Here is a 21,309-nt window from a genome sequence, read left to right as displayed (position 1 = left end):
CCTCTCCAGGCCCCAATTCCCACTCCCAGAAGTACTATTAATATTTCTTCTGCTTCTAAAACTTTTATGTATGGATTAGCAATATATACCCTCTCTTATTTTTAGAAAAAATATGAGAAAATACCATACGTATTATTCAATAAATTGCTTTTTAACTTAAGTGATATATTGGATATCTTCCAAATCAGCTCACATATAATGATTTCATTCTTTTGAACAGTTGCAAATATTGTATGAAGTGATCACGTTTATTAAACTAATTCCATATTGGTGGACAATTAGGTTGTTTTTAATTTTTTGTTTTTATAAACAATGTTTATAATGCAATGCAATAAACATCCTGTTATTCATCTTTTCCCTACAGATATGAGCAGCCACTTTTATCATATCTAAAATTCCCACATGTGTTTGTTTGGATTTTTTCTAACTCTAGTCTTCCATTAAGGCTGCCAGCCTTTTCCTTCACAGCACCAAACTTTGATGGCTATAGCCTCACAATACATTTTAGGATCTGGTAGATCATGTACCTCAGCATTACTCAGGACTTTCAGAATTTTCCTTGAATGTTTATTTTTCCAGATAAACTTTAGCATCATTTTGTTAAGTTTAAAATATCCAATCTGGGGCTTCCCTGGTGGTGCAGTGGTTGAGAATATGCCTGCCAATGCAGGGGACACGGGTTCGAGCCCTGGTCTGGGAAGATCCCACTTGCTGCGGAGCAACTGGGCCCGTGAGCCACAGCTACTGAGCCTGCGCGTCTGGAGCCTGTGTTCCGCAACAAGAGAGGCAGCGACAGTGAGAAGCCCGCGCACCGCAATGAAGAGTGGCCCCCGCTCGCCGCAACTAGAGAAAGCCCTCGCACAGAAATGAAGACCCAACACAGCCAAAATGAATAAATAAATAAATAAATAAATTTATTAAAAAAAAAATCCAATCTGTTTCTCTGAGCTGTCAGTCATTATTGTGCACTCCATCTCCAGAGGATTTACTTAAGAAATTGAGGCTGGGAGGGTCTGGACTGGGGACAGCAGGCACAGGGGAGGAAGACTGGGATACAGAACTGAATAGAGGTGGGTTAAATAAGAGTCCATACCATAAACTGTGAGAACTCCTAGATCCTTTTCCATGCAGTACTCTCAGCATGTTGGCAATCTACTTACACCTCCCATTAGAAGGACTATTTGTAGACGCTGACTGGTTCACAGGTACTTAGATTTGGAGGTGCCCCCAAATAAAGGCCAGGTTCCCCAATTACCCTACAATGAGGCTCACCAGTTGACAGTCAAGACTTGCCCCTAGCCCACATCCTGTGCCTTCTTAGGCTTTTTCTCCCCACTTTACTCTTAAATATAGATATTCAGCCAAGCCTCTCCAGAGAGATGAGAAAAACTGAGAACAAAATTGAAAAGACAGGAAAAAAAAAAAAAAAAAGAATTTTCAGAAAACAGACACAACTTAAGGTACTGAAAAAAATCTTCCAAAACCTATTATCAGTATTTTGAGGCAAGAGAAAATATTGCATTCATGAAGCAAGCATAGGACTCTAGAAAAAGAAGCAATCAGAAAACAAGAAAGGACTTTTAGAAAGAAAAATACAAGGACTGAAATGAAAATTTCAAAACTGGAACATAAAGTTGAGTAAATCTCTTCGAAAATGTTTATATTAATAGATAGATGTTTAGCTAGATATGATAAAGAATTGAAAAGTACAAGAGAAAAGATGAGAAAATGAGATGATCAGGTCAACATTACAAAATGGGCTCCATAAAAAGAAAGGAGAGAGAAAAGATGAAATTATGAGAGAAAATGTATGAGAAAATTTCCCAGACTGCAGAGTATGTTTCTAAATTGTAGGGCTCACCAAATATGAAGCGCAATGAATGGAAAAGAGCACTATACTCAGATACATTATTGTGGTATTTCAAATAAAAGGAATAAAGAGAATGTTTAATTCTTTGAGAGCCAAAAGAAAGAGCACAAACGAGTGGGTGGAAGTCACACAGCAGTGGATTTCTGAAAGCAGCAGTTGGAAGACAATGAAACATGTCTTGAAAATTTTGAAGTAATATGACTTCTAACCTAAAATTCCATAGTCAGCCAAAGAATCATCCCAAGCATGAGAGAGGAATACAGTTGAAACTGGGTATCTGCAAGGGATCGGTTTCAGGACCCGCTGTGGATACCAAAACCTACGGAAGCTCAAGTCCCTCACATAAAATGGATAGTATTTGTATAATAACTGTTTATTTTATTTATTTTTAACATCTTTATTGGAGGATAATTGCTTTACAATGTTGTTTAGTTTCTGACGTATAACAAAGTGAATCAGCTATACGTATACTTATATCCCCATATCCCCTCCCTCTTGCATCTCCCTCTCACCTTCCCTATCCCACCCCATAACTGTATATTTTAAATCATCTCTAGATTGCTTATGATACTTAATACAATGTAAATGTGATGTAAATAGTTGCCAGCTTGCAGCAAATTCAAATTTTGCTTTTTGGACCTTTTCGAAAGTTTCTTTTCCCCAAATATTTTCCATCTGCAGATGTGAAATCCGTGGATGTGGAGGGCCAACTGTAAAGCCATGTTTACTATGCAGTGATGCAATATCTCAGAATAATTGCTCTTTATGTTCCCTTTGCAGAAGCATACTGAAGGATATGCTCCATGAAAATATAAGGGAAAGATGAAATAGAGCAAGGATGTGAAACTATGGGAAGAGATAAGTTATTGAAGGGAGTAAATGCCAAGAGAGAAATGGAGGTGAGGACAGAGACTTAAGCCTCATAAACTTGGGACCAGGAGAAAGATGCAGTTAAGACAAAACAAAAGGTGGTTTAGAGAAAGACAGATGGAAAGCTAGGTTAGTTCAGAGTTGAGAATGGACGGAAGTGGAGAGAGTCCTAAAAACTAGGTGGTTAAACAGTTTTTGAGGCTTCAGAGAAGAAGTCTGAATTCTTGGAAAGCACAGTTTGAATAGGCACTAAAGGAATGGAGAAGCAGGTTTGTTGAGTCAATGGGATGGAAGTCAGTTTACAGGGGTTAAGGAGGGATATGAGAAAGTAGAGTAGAACAATTCATTTACTAGATTGGTGATGCAAGGAAGAAGAAAAATATATTCGTAGTAAAAATAGTAGAGACAAGCAAAAGTACTATTTAAGGAGGGGAAAATAATGGCATAGCTGAAAGAAAAAAATAAAGGAGATGATACAGAAGCAGAGCTACAGCAAAACAGAGGAAGAGATGAGCTAAGAAACAAAGTCTTAAAAGGGACACAAAGGGATGAGAATCCAAGTGAAGTCAGTCACTCTAACAAGAAGGAGAGTTTATCTGAGACACATGAAAAGATTAAGAAGGTAAAGGCAGGAACGATGATATGTTAAGGTCTGGTTGACTGTGTAAAAGTTAATTTATACGCAGTGACTTGGGTATTACTATAAATCAATGCCTGAAGGAGAAACTCAGCAGGAGGGTAAAAGAATCAGAGGTTTAAGGAGCAAGGAATAGATCTGAAACGTTAAATGGCAGAACACTTGGGGCTCAGGAAGAACCACTCTCCTCATGAGAGACAGCCTTGCAGCAAAAAACTTTAATGGGAACCAATAAAGGGACTTGATGATAGGAAATAACTAGTTCACGAGAAATTTGTTATACAAGATAATTTAGTCAAAAGAATGAATTGCTGAAAATAACTATCAAAAACACTTTTTTCCCTCACAAATAGGTAACTTGGGTGCTCCTTCAGTTTTATTTATAATGTTTCACTGTGAAATATTTTTGTCAATTTCCAGAATATTTTTTCCTTTTTCCCTTCTTAAGTTTTCAATATCTATTTCTATAATTATTACTGTACTTATTTGTAATAGTAAAAATTTACCAAAAGACACACACTCACAAATAAAACTAATATCCAACAATAGATGATTGGTTAAATGTTCTCAAACACTAAGTATGGTATGAGATAATTTCTGAATAAGGTATATATGTATATGTTATTCATATGTATGAGCAAAGAAATGGTATATCTATAATAGTGGTTGTCTCTAGGTTGGATCATGGTGGGGTTTCTGATGTACGTCTTTTTGCTTGTCTGCAATTTATGATTTTCTTCTGTAGTGCCTAAATTACTTTTATTTATAGGTGAAAAGAAAAACACAGAAAAGGACAAATACTAAAATTTTTCAGACTTAGGCCTTTTAGATATTTTTCTTTAATTTATAAAGTTTGAGTTAATTCTTAGTCAAGTGTGTCTACTCAGCTGTTAGGCCTGTTCTGTGGTCTCCTCATATACTGCCTCATGACCTTTATACAAAAAGTTATAAAGTCTTGACATAGTGAAGGGAAACATTCACTTTTTTACCCTCAATCCGTTAAAAATTCTTCCAAACAATTATGGCGGGTGTAACCCCCAACTGTTGAGTATTTAGGTTTTTTCAACTTATCAATAATACATTTTTTTGAACATTTAGTTCCCCTTGTATTCTGGGGGATATAGGGGTGGGGTGGGGAGACTTGGAGGAAACAGTAAAAAATCAAAAAGAGATGATCAGAGGAGAACAAAGCATTTTTTTTAAATAAATTTATTTTATTTATTTTTATTTTTGGCTGCGTTGGGTCTTCGTTGCGGTGCGCGGGCTTTTCATTGCAGTGGCTTCTCTTATTGCAGAGCACAGCGCGCGGGCTTCAGTAGTTGTGGCGCACGGGCTTAGTTGCTCTGCAGCATGTGGGATCTGCCCGGGCCAGGGCTCGAACCCGTGTCGCCTGCATTGGCAGGCGGATTCTTAACCACTGCGCCACCAGGGAAGCCCCAAACAAAGCATTTTAAAAGTGATCTGGGGCACTTCAAAAATCGAAATGTTACATGGAAAAAAAACCCAGAATGGAATCGATTTATGGAAAAAAAATATTGTATTGATAGATCAATTTGTTTGCAGCCAGTTGGTCTTTAAAGTTGTTTTAAATTGGATCCTGTCCTGCAAGATGACTAGGAAGTGTTCTAGGGCCTGGGAGCGTGAGTGAAAAATACAGAGTGGGTTGACTCAGAGTGGATCTTGGTTGGAAAAAATCAAGAGGTTAAAGACAACGATATTATAGAGGTCGATGTGAAGCAATTGGAGATTAAAGCAGGGGATACTTTTAAGTCAAAGCTTTAGGTCAATCGTCAATGTTCGAAGCATTCAAAAGACAGATAATGAGTGCCAGACTTCACCCAAGGCTGGATCCCAACCTGCCCCACGTGGGGTACGTCATTGCAGAGTTGCATTGGCCCTGTCTCCGTGCACAAGACAGTGATTACCATTGACAGAGCAAGCTTGAAGAGAGGTAGGTATCACTATATATAGCAGCACAGCAGTTAAACTTTGCATTTTTGGCCTGTTTCAAAGTCTCAAACCCTGAACCCATGTGAATTTGCATGAGCGCAGCCCAGTTAAATGAAATATTGTCTGCAAGGTGGAAGCAAATCCTATGCAATCCTATTGCCTTCAGACAGTCTGTCTCACTCATGGGCTACTCTTACATAAATGAGCAAGGATCTGGCTTGGCTTGCAATCACACTGACCTTCAGGGCGGTGCCCTTGTGCTCTGACAGGTTGGCAAGAGGAACGTTGTTAGGATGCCAGACCACCAGTATGCAAGCCGATTGAATACAGAGGTAAATAATTTCTTCCCTGAGGTGATTTCAAGGTTCTCCGACAGAACTGTCTGTTTATCAAACCTCCATTTCATAGTATTCTTTTGTTTATAGAAAAACAGACCAAAATACCTGCAACTGTCCTGAGCAGATTTTAAATGACATGCCGGGGAATTCCCAGCTAATTTGCACCAATTACATTTTCATACATCCCTGAGGGCAAACTCTGTGACACCTCGCACTGAAATGTTCCAGCTGACACTTAGAGAGGATGACTGTGATTTCAGTTTGAATATTACATGTAAACAAAAGGAATTACCTCAATAGCAACTTACTTAAAGAACTGCCTTAGAAACCTGAAGCACTTTAAGAAAGCTAAATCAAACCAATATGGATTTTTTTTTCCTAATGTAGAAAAAAAGAAAAAAAACTAACACAGCAGGGGCTGAAATATGTGACAAACAATTTGGAAACAGCTGTGCGGATTGCAATAGTCTCCCAATAATATACTACTTGTATTTTCTTCTCAGTTTGATTCCTTGACTCCTGGAAGTACTGAAAAGTTAACAAAACATTTTCTTATGGCAAGGTGTTTTACTGTGATCAATTACCTTTCCTTCTGTGTGCTGTGCTGTCCTTAGTCACATGATTAATGTCTAAGGGGGCAGAAGGGCGGGGCCGCAAGGTATGCTTGTTTTTTTTCTTTTTTTCTTTCTTTTCAAAAAACATCTTAAAATTGAAAAGTGTGTAAAAAGAATTCCAAATGTCAATAGCAAATGATTAATCTTCTGGCAGTTATGGATAATAACTTACTAAAAAGAAAATTAAGCATGGAATCATAAAGAATTTGTGAAACTTTCTGTAATTTTAATATGTTTGAAGACTTGGCAACCAGTCTTCAGAATATATCAAAACCTCTCAAAGTCTGCAATTAAATCTTATGGCCACAAAATCTTCCACAAATATATTTATGAAGTGCTACTAGCTAGTATTAAGTTGTAGTAAACCTAGTATTTCTGGTGATTTTACGTACATTTTTTTACATGCCATCTGGAATTTGTTTTCATGTAAGGTATGACAGTAGAGTTATAATCTTTTCCTCTTGTCTTTTTATAATTAGCCAGCAAAATGTCCCAACTTCATCTTCTTTTTCATTTTTCACTGAATTGTAATGTTACTTTAAACATAAAACAAGTGTGCATACGTGTCCACAGACACACCTCTGTTTATTTCTGAGTGCTCTATTTTTTTTATTTGACTTGTCTATTCCTGTACTGGTACCATATTGCAATAATTATAATTGTATCATTCCATTAGGCTTTCTTTTTCAGGATTGCTTTAGACATTACTGTAACTCATTTATTCTCCTATACAAAATTTAAATAATTTTATCCAGTTTTAGTAGAAGTGGTCATGTTACTTTTGGGAATTGCATTACATTTTAAAACTAATTTGGGGAGAATTAACGTTTTTAATAATGAGTTTCTTATGCAATAGTATATCTTTCCCCTCTTCAAATTTTATAATTCTCCTCCTATAGTTTCTGAGCATTACCTCTGCTTGTGTTTTCCGTCGCCCATCTGCTCCAGAGCAGCACCCAATAGCTTGAATGAGTCTGGGTTATTCCACTGTTTGCTTTGGGGGAGTCTTCAGCGAGTCATGTGATGAGTATGTCATTTCTGAGGAATAACCTATAGTTTCCTAGGCTCAGTTTCTCTCTAAAAAAAGTCATTCTACTCATTTGCGGTATGCTTGTATCAGTTTCTGATCCCCTTTCCCCCTCCCTCCACTCTTGCTACGTATCATTTGGCAAGCTGTATATTTAGTTCTTTGATCAGTCTTTCTGGCTCTCAATCATTTCTAACTCTCCTTTCTAATGAACCACAAAACTTATTCAGAGACACCTCTAGCTTGGGAGAAAATAGACTATGCAGAGCTCTCTTCTGATTCCAGGCACTTTAATTCACAGTCCTCCAACAGACAATGAGAGTACATCTTACTGATTGCCTAATAAAACCAGGAGAAATTGCTCTCTCAATGTGCTATAATTGGATCATGTCTTTGCTCACGTGGCATTCAATAGGGATCCAGGACAATTTAAGGCTTTTGGGTTTTTTGGGGTTTTTTTTGGTTTCTTTGTTAGCATAAGAAAGATATAAACCATGGTTAGGACATTGAAAACTTTCCACTCCCATGATGGGTGGTGGAACTATCAATTCAGATTCTACATTCATGGGATCTTTTTATGTGTCAGATGGGGTACTTCTTCCCTCAGATACTATCTGGCTTTATGACAATCTCAGTTTTTCAAAAGGTAGCTGTAAGCCCAGACATTTGAAATAAAAAATAATAGGTTACGAAAGCTTAAGTCCATGTATTAAAATGATCACAGGAGATAAGTCAGAGCCAATAGTAATAGTAAAATAAATGTAGCAGGCATCACTTGTTGAGTTTTTATTATGTATTAGATGCTGTAAATAATTTATCATCATTGTTACAACAACTGCATGAGATATGTAAAATTAGCCCCATTCTATAGATGAGGAAAACATCTCAGAGAGATTAGGTACCTTCCCCAAGGCTGTACGTTGTGAGTGAAAGAAGGAAGAATCTTCATCTGACTAATGTTTGTGTTCTTTTCAGTACAGTATTTTGCTTCCATTCATCCTTACTATCTACACAATTCTAAGAAGTTTAGAGAAGTTGATTATCCAGTTTTATACTGTAAAACATATTAGAAATGGCAAATTGGAAAGAGTTTGAGACACTTTTGGAAGTACAAAAGATTACACTGTACAACAATGACAGAGTTAAGTTGCCACAGAGACCATATGGCATATAAACCTAAAATATTTATCATCTGACAATCTACAGGAAAAAGTTTGCAGAACCCTGGATTAGAGTAGATGGAAGCAGGGGAGCAAATTATTCACTGATGGCCTATGGGCTTCAATTGATTGCCATGTTTTATTTGGACTATACATTGTTCTTTTGTTTGTTTAAAAGAAAATATGAAATCTTTTCAACATTTAAAATTGAGATCACACATAAAAATATCCAGATTCCTAGCTACTCTTGAAAAATCAGAAGTTCTAACAATTTTGGATGTAATTTTCTGCATAGCAAGAATTAGAGCTGAGGGCTTCCCTGGTGGCATAGTGGTTGAGAGTCTGCCTGCCGATGCAGAGGACACGAGTTCGTGCCCCGGTCCGGGAGGATCCCACATGCCGCGGAGCGGCTGGGCCCGTGAGCCATGGCCGCTGAGCCTGTGCATCCGGAGCCTGTGCTCCGCAACGGGAGAGGCCACAACAGTGAGAGGCCCGTGTACCGCAAAAAAAAAAAAAAAGAATTAGAGCTGAGTAGGGGCAACTCCCTGCATGGGCATGAGCTCTCCATTTTCCCATTGTCCTTCCACTCCCAGCCTAATCCACTCGTGTATCTACCTCTGCCCTGCAGGAATCTAAGTGTACAAACTCCAAAAGAAGCTGGAGATAAAGGTAGTAGTGATTCAGTAAAGAGCTAGGAATGCCCTGTTGAGGAGTTTGAACTTGATCCTGAGGTGCCAGGGAGCCACTGAAAGGTTTGAAAGAGACAACTGACTTGAGGAGACTGGCCTTTAAAAGAACAATACTCTGATAGCACCATGAAGAATGAACTAATGGAAACAGTGACTGGAGGCAGTAAGACCAGTTAAGAAGCTTTTGAAGAAGACCAGTAAAGAGTTGAGGGAGGCCTTAACTTGGTGTCAGAGGGAAAGTAAAGAGGCAATGGGTATTAGGAATATTTACAAGGCAACCAAGAGTACAGCTGGGACTGAGCTACAAAGAGGAGATATTAGATTGACAAAAGCCCACCACTGCTACTTGTACTAGAATGGTGTGGGGAAAAGCGTTAGCATTGACCATTTTTTGAACACCCACTTGGGGACTGTCAACAAACTCTTAAAGTCAATAAGGCATAGGGCTTCCTTTGTATGGTTGACTGATCGACCTTGGGTCAAGACAGCTTATGTATCAGGAGTTTTGGGGATGACAGGCGTTGAGGTGGGGCAGAGAAACTCTTCAGAAGAGACTATAAAAAAAATATCTGGGGCCAGTGGCCTTCCATTATAGGTAGGTGTAGAATATTAGGGTAGTTGAAGGGAGAAATGGCTTTGTTGGGAGCCTTGGGGTCCAATGTACATCCTGGATTTGGAAAGTCTGGTAGATACAGATAGATATAGAGACCTCACAGGGGCTCAAAGATAATATCAAATCCACATGCCTCTTTCTACTCCTTCCTAATTCTGCCTCCAAAACCAAGCATGGTTTCTGATGGTGGAAGAGCAGCTGCTTCAGGACCAACCTAGGACTATGAAAGGAGACTTACCATTCCTCTCAGCCTCCTTAGATGCACAGCAGACGAGTCACTTCTTGCCTGCTGGAAAGACCCTCACGAGCTTTCCAATAAGGATCTATTCCCACCTAACAGTAAGGAGAACTGAAATGCTACTTTCACTTGTGAATGGAGAGATAATCTCAAAACAGTTATTTATTTGAAGAAAAAACAAGTACTCAATAGCATTTTCTAAAGATTTTGACCAAAAGGAGAATGAAAGACACAGAGGGTTTAAGCCGTTTCTCTGAGGAGAGAAGACATGGCAGTTTCCATGGAGCATCACATCAAAGGAACTCAAACCACAGCATCCTGAATTTTGAAAATAATGGTAGCTTCCCCAATCAAGTTCATCATTAACAGTGAACTGAATCTTACAGAAGAGAAAGGATTTTTCCTTAACAACCCACACACCTCTGTCGAATTCATTCAGAAGAGTAGCTGAGGCAATTTTCTAAGCCCTATATTTTACCAGTATTATACAGAGGTGCTGAAGAAAGTCCACAAGGAGTAACTGGAAGACAAGGGGAAAAGCAAAGAGGTTGAAAAGGAAACCTAGAAAATGCTGTCACTGTAAAGATGACAGTTTCTGAAGCAAAATCTCAGACAATGCTCCCTGTTGGAGAGAACTTGTGATAACTGCTCTAAGCAGAGTAATTTTGTTTGTGTATGGAGAAAAAAGAAAGAAAACACATTTTGAAACAGTAACTGATATTTAGAAAGGAAACTTACTGGAAGCAAACTAGAACCATTATGCTTGTCTGATTAAAAATGGGATTTTCAAATTTGCAAAAATTTTCATTTTATACATAATGCACACACATTTTCCATGCACAGCATTCAAATATTAAAATCTTTACAGAGCCTTTTATTTAGTGTCATGCATGTGTGTGACATTTTGCACTGCCCCAGATCAAAATTCATCTCGCGGTGCCATGCTGTGTCGATCCCGAGGAAAGGCACACAGACCCTCATTTTAACAGGGCAATAGCTTTGGGTAAGAGGAAAGATGAGTCCTCCTTAATCTCACTACCCTGCAGCTGACTCTGGAGGGCCACCCACATGGCCAGAGATCTGAGGAAGAACTGAGGTGAAGCACTTCTAAGAATGGCCTTTTCTTTCTCAGTATCTCAACAACTTCTGGACCCACTAAAAGAAGAGACCAAATAATAAATCCCACTTTCATGGTGTTTTACAGTCAACAGAAAGCCCATCTCATTAAGTTTTCATAAAAGTTGCTGTTGATGACAACAATGCTGGTCAAATAGATTGAATAATTGTCCTGTATCATTAGGAGGTGGCAGATGTGGGGCTTCAAGCCAGGCAGTGTTTGGGTTGTCACAGCTGTGCCTTGGCCATGGAACAGCAGCAAGAGTGGGGGAACCCCTCTTCCTTTCAGTGGCCCCTGTGTCTGGGAGTCATGACACGATACTTCAGTTCATTTTCAGGGAGGGTCCTTCTCTTGCAGGTCCTCTTTCTTTTGACATTTATTCTATAATATTTATAACACTTCAAATTGTACCAACTAACTATCTGTGCAGTGGCTCCATTACTAAGTTCTGCCACTTTCTAATTAAGGAGTTTTAGGCAAGTAGCTTAACATCCCTGAGCCTAGGTTTTTTTTAATCTATTAAATGGGGATAAGAAGTATCTATCACATAGCATTGTTGGGAGGATTAAGTGTAATGGTGTATGCAAATCACTTATGAATACATAACATGTACTAAACACTCAATAGATAAGAAAAAAAATTCTTTTTAATTAGCAGGAAGCTGGTAATATGCAAGTTCAGTGGAGAACATTTACTTCTCCAGTTAAACTGTGAGCTGTCAGGAGGACCGGCCATTATTTATTTAATGTATCTGTATTTTATTTATTTTATTTAATGTAGTCTGTATTCTACCCTGGGGCTCTCCCTAAGAATATGTTAATCCTTCCTACACACTCTTAGGAAAACACTACTTTCTCACCTCTTAGAAGGAAGATGGTCTTGTTTAGAATGTGAGAGCCTAGGGGGCAGAAGCTATTTCCCTAAGGGACAGATGGATGGGGATGGAGAGATGGAAGGATAAAAGGGTAGAGAGAATAACATAATAGCTCACTCTTTAATATTCATCGTTAGTTAGATGGAATATAGAGACCTATTTGAGTCACTTAAATTGATTATTTCTGTTAGAACAATCATTTTCTGAACTAAGTTATCTCCTGAACTATACTTTGGGATGTCAGAGTTCCACCACATAAAATAAGAGGCATTTCATTAACAGTCATTTTGCAGATGACGTAAATCAGGCCCAAAGAGTATGTTCAAATATGTCTTTGAAATGTCGTAGTTAAACCACCTTATTTTCTTCAAGATTAATGCATTCAAAATTTCTTCTTGTGCAAAAACAAAAAAGTAAAATACATTTAAAAATTTAAAATGTAGCTTAGGGAATTCCCTGGTGGTCCAGTGATTAGGACACGTGCTTTCACTGCTGTGGGCCTGGGTTCGAGCCCTGGTGGGGGAACTAAGATCCCACGAGCCGTGCGGTGCAGCCAAAACAAAACAAAACAAAACAAAATGTAGCTTAGTTAAGTATTTTTCTTTTGCTAACAAGATTAAAACAGACACAAATACCAGCATCAGAGGAGCTTCAGTATCAGTGGTTTACTAATCCAAATCTCTTTTGGGTAAGTTCATGACCATTTCTGTTTCCTCTGGATCACTTGCACTTAGGCCACTTTTTTGGTGATGTCATCAAAAAAACAGGTAATATTCTTTTTTTTTTTTTTTTAACATCTTTATTGGGGTATAATTGCTTTACAATGGTGTGTTAGTTTCTGCTGTATAACAAAGTGAATCAGTTATACATATACATATGTTCCCATATGTCTTCCCTCTTGCGTCTCCCTGGTAATATTCTTTTAATGTAACTGACTGCAGTCACCATGTGGTGGGGGGAAGCACTAAGCAATAAACGGTCTGTCTACGCAACTCACCAATCAATTAATGAAAAATCATTTATTAAGCTTGATAGCTCATCTGATCTCCAATCAACTCACTCAACAAATACGTATTAAGCATCTACTAGTGCAAGGAAATGTGTTGAGTGATAATGACATGTTGGTAAGGAAAACAGACATGGTCCTTGCCCCCATGGAGTTTACATCATAGTAGGGGATAAGAGACAATAAATGAGTAAATAAATGAATATATAATTGCAAATCATGATAAGTGCTATGATCAGGGCACCATACTTAGGGTTGCCATTATTAAACTTACATATACTAAAAGAAATTTTCATTGCTGATCTGAAGTCCAAATTTAACTGGGAGTCCTACATGTTCATTTGCTAAATCTGGCAACTCTACCAGTATAGAAAATAAATGTGTGTGTGTGCATGTGTGTGTGTGTGCACGCATGTGTGTGTGTGTGTGTGTGTGAGTCAGGGGAGAGATACATTAGATAGGATAATCAAGCAAAGTTCACTCTAGACACTCTATTTAAATTGAGACGGAACAGATGAAAAGGAGCCAGCCAGGAAAGGAATAGGGTGGCATATGGTGGGATGTTGTTGCAGGTATGGGTGGGGGGTACAGAATTCCAGACAAAAAGGGGTTCATAGAGGGTTCAAAGGGGTTCAAAGGCCCCGAGATGTTCATTCATTCAGCAAGTATTCACTGAGTGTCTATTATGAGCCAGGCCCTGTGTACTGGGGGTACAATGGTGAGCAGGACAGAAGCATTCTCTACTCTCATGGACCTACAAGTCTAAAGTACCAACTGAGGACGACAGGGCACAGCAGCAGTGAAATCATATTTAGCATGGGGATGGAAGAAAATTCAACTATACCATTTTTATTCCCTTAGCTGCTAATATGAGGCTCAATGAAAAAACAAAAATGTGTATTTGTTGAATTCAATAACCATTTATCCTGAACTTGGCCACGGTAAAAAAAAAGAAAAAAAAAAGAAATTGACAGACAACCTTTTGTTATCCTTTAGGATAATTGTCTTTGGGCTGCTCATCAATAAAATGCCTCAAAATTAATGAGAAGTAAAATAAACTCTCTAGAGAAAATTCATACTCATTTAAATAACTCCTAAGCCAATCAACTCAAGTGGAGAAAAAAGGCAAAAGGCACAAAGACATGAACACAAAACAACCACTTGGTTGATCCAGTGTGCCTCAAGAATAGCAAAGATGCTCTGGATGCGAGAAAGGACCAAAAAAAAGATAAATTCTAGAAATGTAACCATCTGGAAAGTTCCAGGATAACCACAAATATCTTTTACTCCAGTGAATTGTGTTTTTGCTCTGAAGATCAGTTCATCTGGGGGAAAGGAGTGATTCTTGTGGGTAAGAGCACAGAGACATCCCTCTCACCATAGAAGCTAAGGCAAACTTTTTCTGCCTTGACAATTATCTGAGATTTTTCAGATAATATCCATTGTATTAATGGTAATGCAGTTCAGGAAAAATGATCAGAGATTAGCTTTCAAGCCATGAGTTGAGTTCACTATGTGAAAATCTAAGGGGAAGAAATAGAATCCGATTTAAGGCTCAATTTTTAATTTGCTTATCTGAGCAAATTAAAAAACGAATTCATATTCCAATGTATTTTATGAATATTACAGACCTTTGCTTAAAGTATATTTCTTTGGAAATGCTCTTACCTAGGTGTATTCATCAATTAATAGCCCAAAACAAAACAATCTGATAGGATGATTATGATATGATAATAATTCAGAGACTAGTTACGTCAAATTAACCTTAAATACATAGGGTAGTCTATTTCTCCAGCCTGCTGTTCTCTCTTGGAATCTCAATATCATATTCAGTCTATTTGCTATACCTCTTAGAGTCATATCAATTGCAAATCTGACAAGTCTGCAATCTGTCCTTCCATGTCAGTCACCGATAAAAATGTTAAACAGAATAAATCCCTCAATCGAGCCCTCTGCCAAGCTACTAGAAATACGGACTTTTATCGCTACTTAAATCAATACTCAATTATTCAATTTTGTTTCTTACTAACTCTAACTTCTCCATATTATTCCACAAGTTTCTGATGAGAGGCCAAGTGCCTTGCATAAATCCAGACGAAATTTAGTAGGGATTAAAAATAATCCCTGCATTTGGGTCAAAAATTCTAATGCACTTTTGAAAACATAGCAGCAAACTCGTTCACAGTAGAGCAACTAGGATGATGAATGAAATCAGAACTATGTCGTATGTAGAACAGAAATAGGGATTTGCAGAGAAGACATTGAATGTTTTTGATAGGTTTTTTTTTTCTCTAACGTATAAATGGCTTTCATATGAAAAAGAAGGTGTTCGTCTTCATTGCTAAGGTGGCAAATTCAAACTTCCACAGAGGTCTGGCAGGCAATGTGAGTGAGGGAGGACAGCCTTACTTTTCCTTTTCCTCCCTTGATAGAGACAGAAGCACAAGAAATAATGCCTTTCCTCTTAACTCTCCTGTAAAAAGACACTGTGTAAACTCAATAGCCCATGGCAGAGGATCCCTGGGCTCAGTTTAGGGGCAACATGGAATGGTGGGAACTGTGACTAACTGGGGTATTCTGCGCGGATTAAAAGCGGGGGCAGTCATTTCCTAATGCCAGCTAATTGTTGTCAGGGGAGATGTTATCTATGCACTCCCAATATTCGTACAGCTAACAGCTTTTTCAAAAGTAATCAGAAATCTGGGTTTTTATGTTAATTCTCGTGATTTTTAAATCTGGGCAATAAATTCAGAGTTTAAAAAGAAAACAAAAAACTTTGCCAGTCAACACTGGGGAAGCCCAACAAAACCAAGCTTCTAGTTACTATAGGATTCCCAGAGGTGAGACCAGGACCGATGATTTGCAGATACAGGGAATCAGGTAGGAGGTGAGTGGAGAGAAGCACTTGCTGCTCCCGGGAGTTGCCCTGCTTTCCCTCCAGATCACCAGCTCTGGGTGGAGTGACCTCCTGCTGGTCACGACAGAAGGCAGCCTTATCTGAAACTGCACTGATTGAATTTTAATGCCCAGTCTCACTCTGAGAGGCTATGGTTCCAAATAAAACTTTCCCTGGGGGTTCAGAGAAAGGAATCTATGGCTGGAAGGTTCTTGATAGTGTTTGTTGGAGAGGTAGGATGTAATCTCAGCTCTGCAAAACAATAACCATTTGGACACAGAAGACTTGGGAGGGAATTCCTAACTGATAAAAGAGCAGGCACAAAAGAATTAAGGTAGAAATGAGGATAGCCTGAAACGCCGATGGCAATGAGAAGATTCTAATGGAAGTGGATTGCTTATGTCGCTTACACCTAGGGTCACAAACTGGCCCCCTCCAGCTAGGCTTGGCTATCACAATGCTTAAAATTAAAATTGAACCGAAAGTACTTTTGGAGGGCATGCATCCTCCACTTAGTCACTGGCCCCACCACTTTTTGTTGTCTTGTGTCCTGGACCATCACAAATTCGTATTACCTGCTTTGTTCACAAACTCCTTAGAGCTGTATTATCATTAATACAAAGGCAAATTTTTTTTGATTTTATGTGAATATATTTTCCTGAGTCAAGTTCATGATGCATACATCCAATACGTCTTAAACATTCTTATATGGTTAGGAATTTGGAACTTCGAAAATGATCTAAATGAATTGGCCAAAGATTTCAACTTTCAATCAACTGTTCTGGCATCCGAGACACACACATTTCTAGGGTTTCACTCTTATAGTTTAAAATCAGGTTTTTGCTGTCACACAAATACCCGTGCTTGTATAAGCCTTTTACAACCATCCTCCCATTGGATTCTCACCAAATCCCTATTCATTCATTCATTCATTCAACAGAGGCCTACTAACTACAGATGGCCAACTATTCTGCCAGTTGTAGGTGCTCAGAATGTAGCAATAAACACAACTTAAAACCTCTACTAAGTAAGCAGGTAAGGCACTTTTTTTCCCATTAAAAATGCATTTACTACAGAAGTAAAACAGAAATACGCCCTCTGTATTGAAGATTAAGGCAATGCAGAAGTGTACAGAGCAAAATGTGAAAGCCACTCCCTTACGTTTATATGCATTTATATACAAATGTCATTTTTGCATAAATGCTATTATACAATATGCACTTTTCAGAAACATTATTTTGTAACTAAAAATGTTGGTTTTTCCATGTATTCTACTTTTTATAGGCTCCAAAGTCTTCCCTAGTTTGTATGTAGTACTATATATATATATATATATATATATATATATATATATATATATATATTTAATCCTTATTGGAGAATAATTGCTTTACAATGTTGTGTTAGTTTCTGCTATATAACAAAGTGAATCAGCTATACATATACATATATCCCCATATCCCCTCCCTCTTGAGCCTCCCTCCCACCCTCCCTATCCCAACCCTCTAGGTGGTCACAGAGCACTGAGCTGATCTCCCTGTGCTATGTGGCTGCTTCCCACTAGCTATCTGTTTTACATTTGGTAGTGTATGTATGTCAATGCTGTATATAGTACAATATATTTAATCTCTTCCTTATCAAGAGACATTTTGGGCTGTTTACATGTTTGTTGTCATTATACTGATGACTATATAGGTATCTTTGTCTGCATAAGGAAATATTTCTTGAGGTATATTACTAGAAGCAGCTTAACTGAGTACATTTAAAATGTTCAGTGATACTGACAAAAATGTGTATAAGAACACCTGATTCTCCTCATTCTTGCCAACACTGAACTGAACGTGACAAAACTCTTTAAATCTTGCTAATCAGATGGATGTAAAATGTCTCATTTGAATTTGTATTTTCTCCATTTGTAAATAAACATCATTTTACTTGGCTATATACGTGTGTGTGTGTGTGTGTGTATACACACACATACAGAGATCTGCAAATTATTTTTTCATATTTTTATTCAACTTTGTATTGAAAATTTTTCATATTCATTTGTAGGTGTTCTTTGTGTATTTAAAATATTAAGACTGTAAAGATGTTGCAAATATTTTCTTCTAGTCTGTTATTTGTCTCCTATTTATGCTATTTACTTTTAAAAATTTGTGTATAAATTGGTTAATTTTTAATTTTACTGTTTTTAAGTTTTGAGTGTTTTTTTTTTTTTTTTTTGAGTGTTATTTAGGAAGACCATCAACATTCCAAAATTATAGAAATAGCTCCTGGTATTTTTATAGTTATTTCTTAACATTTTGTTCTGTAACCCCTCTAGAGTTTCTTTTTTAGGAATAATATGAATTAGGCATTTAACTTTGTCTCCCAAAGGAATAGCCCATTGACCCACACTATTTATTAAAACACCTAATCTGTTGCCTTTATATTGGAAGAACAATTTGGCTTGGGTTTCACATTCTGTCCCTCAGAAGTAAAAATGTGCTGCCTTTCCATCTTCTGAAATTGAATGTCACTTGGGCCTTGGTCAAGTCCCAGGCCAACCTGATTATTCCTGCTTTTGTAAGTGACTTGGATTTTCTGCTTAGATGTCCTCATAATTCTTTCTTTAAACTTGAAATTCAATAACTTTGCCAGATTGTCTCATCGTGTTGATGATTCCAAATGAAATTTTCCTGGCATCTGGTGGGTCCTTTAAGTCTTTCCATCCACTTATTACATCATTTCAGGAGAATATTGTTTTATTATGTTTTAAAATAATTTCCATGTGCTTTCTTCTTCAAAGATACTCAACTATCTGTCATTCACTTCTACCGTATTCCCTATAGTCATTACTATAACTTTGTTCTTTTCTACTTTGCTTCATGTTATTTCCTCAAATCTATCTTCTATGTCCCTAACAGTGCTTTCAGAGAAGTTCATTCTATTTTTGTTGCTTCTAAAGTCTTTTTTATCTCTTAAGTGATTTTATTTATCTCTCCAACTTTTCTCTTGAGCTCTGCTGGCACAGTTTTAATCTCCCTTGATTTTTTTATGTCTCTTCTGTGAAATCTTTAATGATATATCTATATCTATCTATATCTACATCTAGAGAGAGAGAGAGAGAAAATTCACGCTGTCCTTCATAATAATGGAGAATTCTTTGTCTAAACTTTTCTTTAATACTTTGGTAAATTTGTTTGGGGGATTGTGGGCTCTTCTTTGGCTTAAGTTAAAAAAAATATTTTGCAGTTTTGATGAACATGTCCCACTCCCTCCTTTTTGATTATTACTCATCTTTAAAAGAGACTGGCTACTTATTAAATAATAGTATAGTGCAGGGATACAGGGAAATGGGTGGAATAGAGTTGAGTAAGCGGAAGGCAATTGCAGTTCTAATTTGGATTTTGTTCTGGTTATCTATCATTGCAAAACAAACCACCCCAGAACTTAGCGGTTTAAAACAACAATCAGTTGCTTCGTTTACAAATCTGCAAATTGGGCGGAGCTCAGCAGGTTCACCTCATTTCTGCTGCATGTGGTATCAGGGGGGCAGCTCTAAAGAGGTTGAAGGATCCGCTTCAAGGATGGACCACCCAAAGGTCTGGGAAGTCAGGCTGGCTGTCATTCTCTCCCCAGGTGTCATTCTCTCCCCAGCCTCTCCCCAGAGAGGCTTGACTTCACAGTAAGGTCGCTGCGTTCCAATGGGGAGTGTCACAAGGAACAGGAAGTGGAAGCTGCTAGTTTCTTAAGGCCTGGGCCTGGAAACTGGCACAGCATCCCTTCCTCTGCATTTTATAGATTTACGGGGACAAGGGGAGGGAATATAGACTTCACCTCCCCATGGGAGGACTGTCCAAGAATTTGGGAGTCATGTTTGAAAAACTGCCCCAAGTTGTCGGTCTCAAGCATTTGTTGCTAAATCTGTTTTCTTTCTTTTGGGAACACATCTTTTTGCAGTCCATGGCATTCAAATTGAGTGCCATAGAGAAAAGATCCATAAGTTACAGATAAAGTATGTTTTGGTTTGGAAATTTTTGCCTCCCTCCCTCCTGCCCGCCCCCATGCAAACAGCCTCCTGCAATGCCCTAGCTGGGAAACTAGAGTGTAGGTCAGCATGATTTCTACTCATCTTGGCATTTTGAAGGGTCAGATTATTTTCCTCCATTTCTTCCTTGGCCCATCCAGCCTGATCTTATCTGTGCTCTAAACAACAGAATGTTAGCTAGGCCTGTCAGTGATGTGATATGCTGTCAAATCTGAGAGGAATTGACCTGGCTCAGCATCTTTCCATCTCTTGTTCAAGATTTCACATTATTTGGCAGCAATACTTCATACGTAAATATTTCATAGTTTGTGGTTTGGAGCTGTGACTGTTCCTATGTTTCATTTGCTATGAAAATTTCCTATTTTTCAATGTTTTTAATAATTTTAGTTTGTTTTGAGGGCATCTAGTAGAATAAATATCTTATCCTCCTGTTTTAAGCAGAAGCTCCATGTGAACTTTAGAATCACCTTAAAAAAATCTTTTGGGATTTGAGGAGGCAGATTATTCTGAAGGTACATATTACTTGGGGGAAGGGCTGACTATTTTACAATATTGAATCTTCCCATCCTATTTTGTAGTAGGGCTCCTCTTTTATTGAGATTGTCTTTTTTGTCCTTCGCTAAAGTTAAGACTTTTCTTCTCACATATCTTATAGGTTTATTATTTAGGGCTATTCTAATTATTTTAGATTTTAAAATGTTATCGTGAACAAAATAATTTTCCCATGACATTTTATCATCAATTGTTACTGAAGTCTAGAAAAGCTATTGATTTTTGTGCATCAGTCTTCTGTCCAGCCAGATTTCTGAGCTCTCTAAATTTTTCCATTTGAGTCGGTTGTATTTTTAAGTAGACAATCATATCAGCTCATCTATTAAGTATTTAATTTTAATATTTTAAATCTGTATGATTTTACTTTTAAAATTTCAGCTTATCCCTGTCTTCAGGATATAGTCTTTTACCCCATCTTAGTAAATAATTATACATGTTTTGGGCTTTGGTTTTCTAGAGTTTTGTTTTCCCACGACACTGATCTTATTGGTTTCATAATCTATATCTTCAGTGCAATCTCACTTCTAAAATCCCAACAGATTTTTATATTTCAAATTGGGATAGATGTGTATACTGAGGCTGCATCTTGATGAAATTAGAAAGCAGACTTGCAGAAACTGACTGACTTGCTCAATGGGATAAAGCTAGTAAATGATAGAGTCATCATCCAGACTCCCAGCCCGGCCTTCGCTTCTTCGTGGAAAAAGTAAAACACACAATCCACACATGAGGTGTGTTCTAAGATTAAAATTCTTCCACCAAAACTTTTACCAGAACTCCTAATAAAACGAAATTGAATGCATACGTGTGTATATTTTTTATTTTTCA

General features: G+C 37.7%; 1 protein-coding gene across 13 annotated transcripts in view; it reads right to left on the bottom strand.

The window, feature by feature from the left end:
- The window catches only part of SLC9A9 (solute carrier family 9 member A9), a 660,636-nt gene that overhangs the window by 318,298 nt on the left and 321,029 nt on the right, over window positions 1–21,309 (bottom strand). The gene's annotated exons all lie outside the window — the stretch shown is intronic.

This window comes from Pseudorca crassidens, chromosome 5 (assembly GCF_039906515.1).
Source record: "Pseudorca crassidens isolate mPseCra1 chromosome 5, mPseCra1.hap1, whole genome shotgun sequence".
NCBI classification, from domain to species: domain Eukaryota; kingdom Metazoa; phylum Chordata; class Mammalia; order Artiodactyla; family Delphinidae; genus Pseudorca; species Pseudorca crassidens.
Note: the sequence above shows the minus strand (reverse complement) of the source record. Positions and strands in the feature narration are given on the sequence as shown.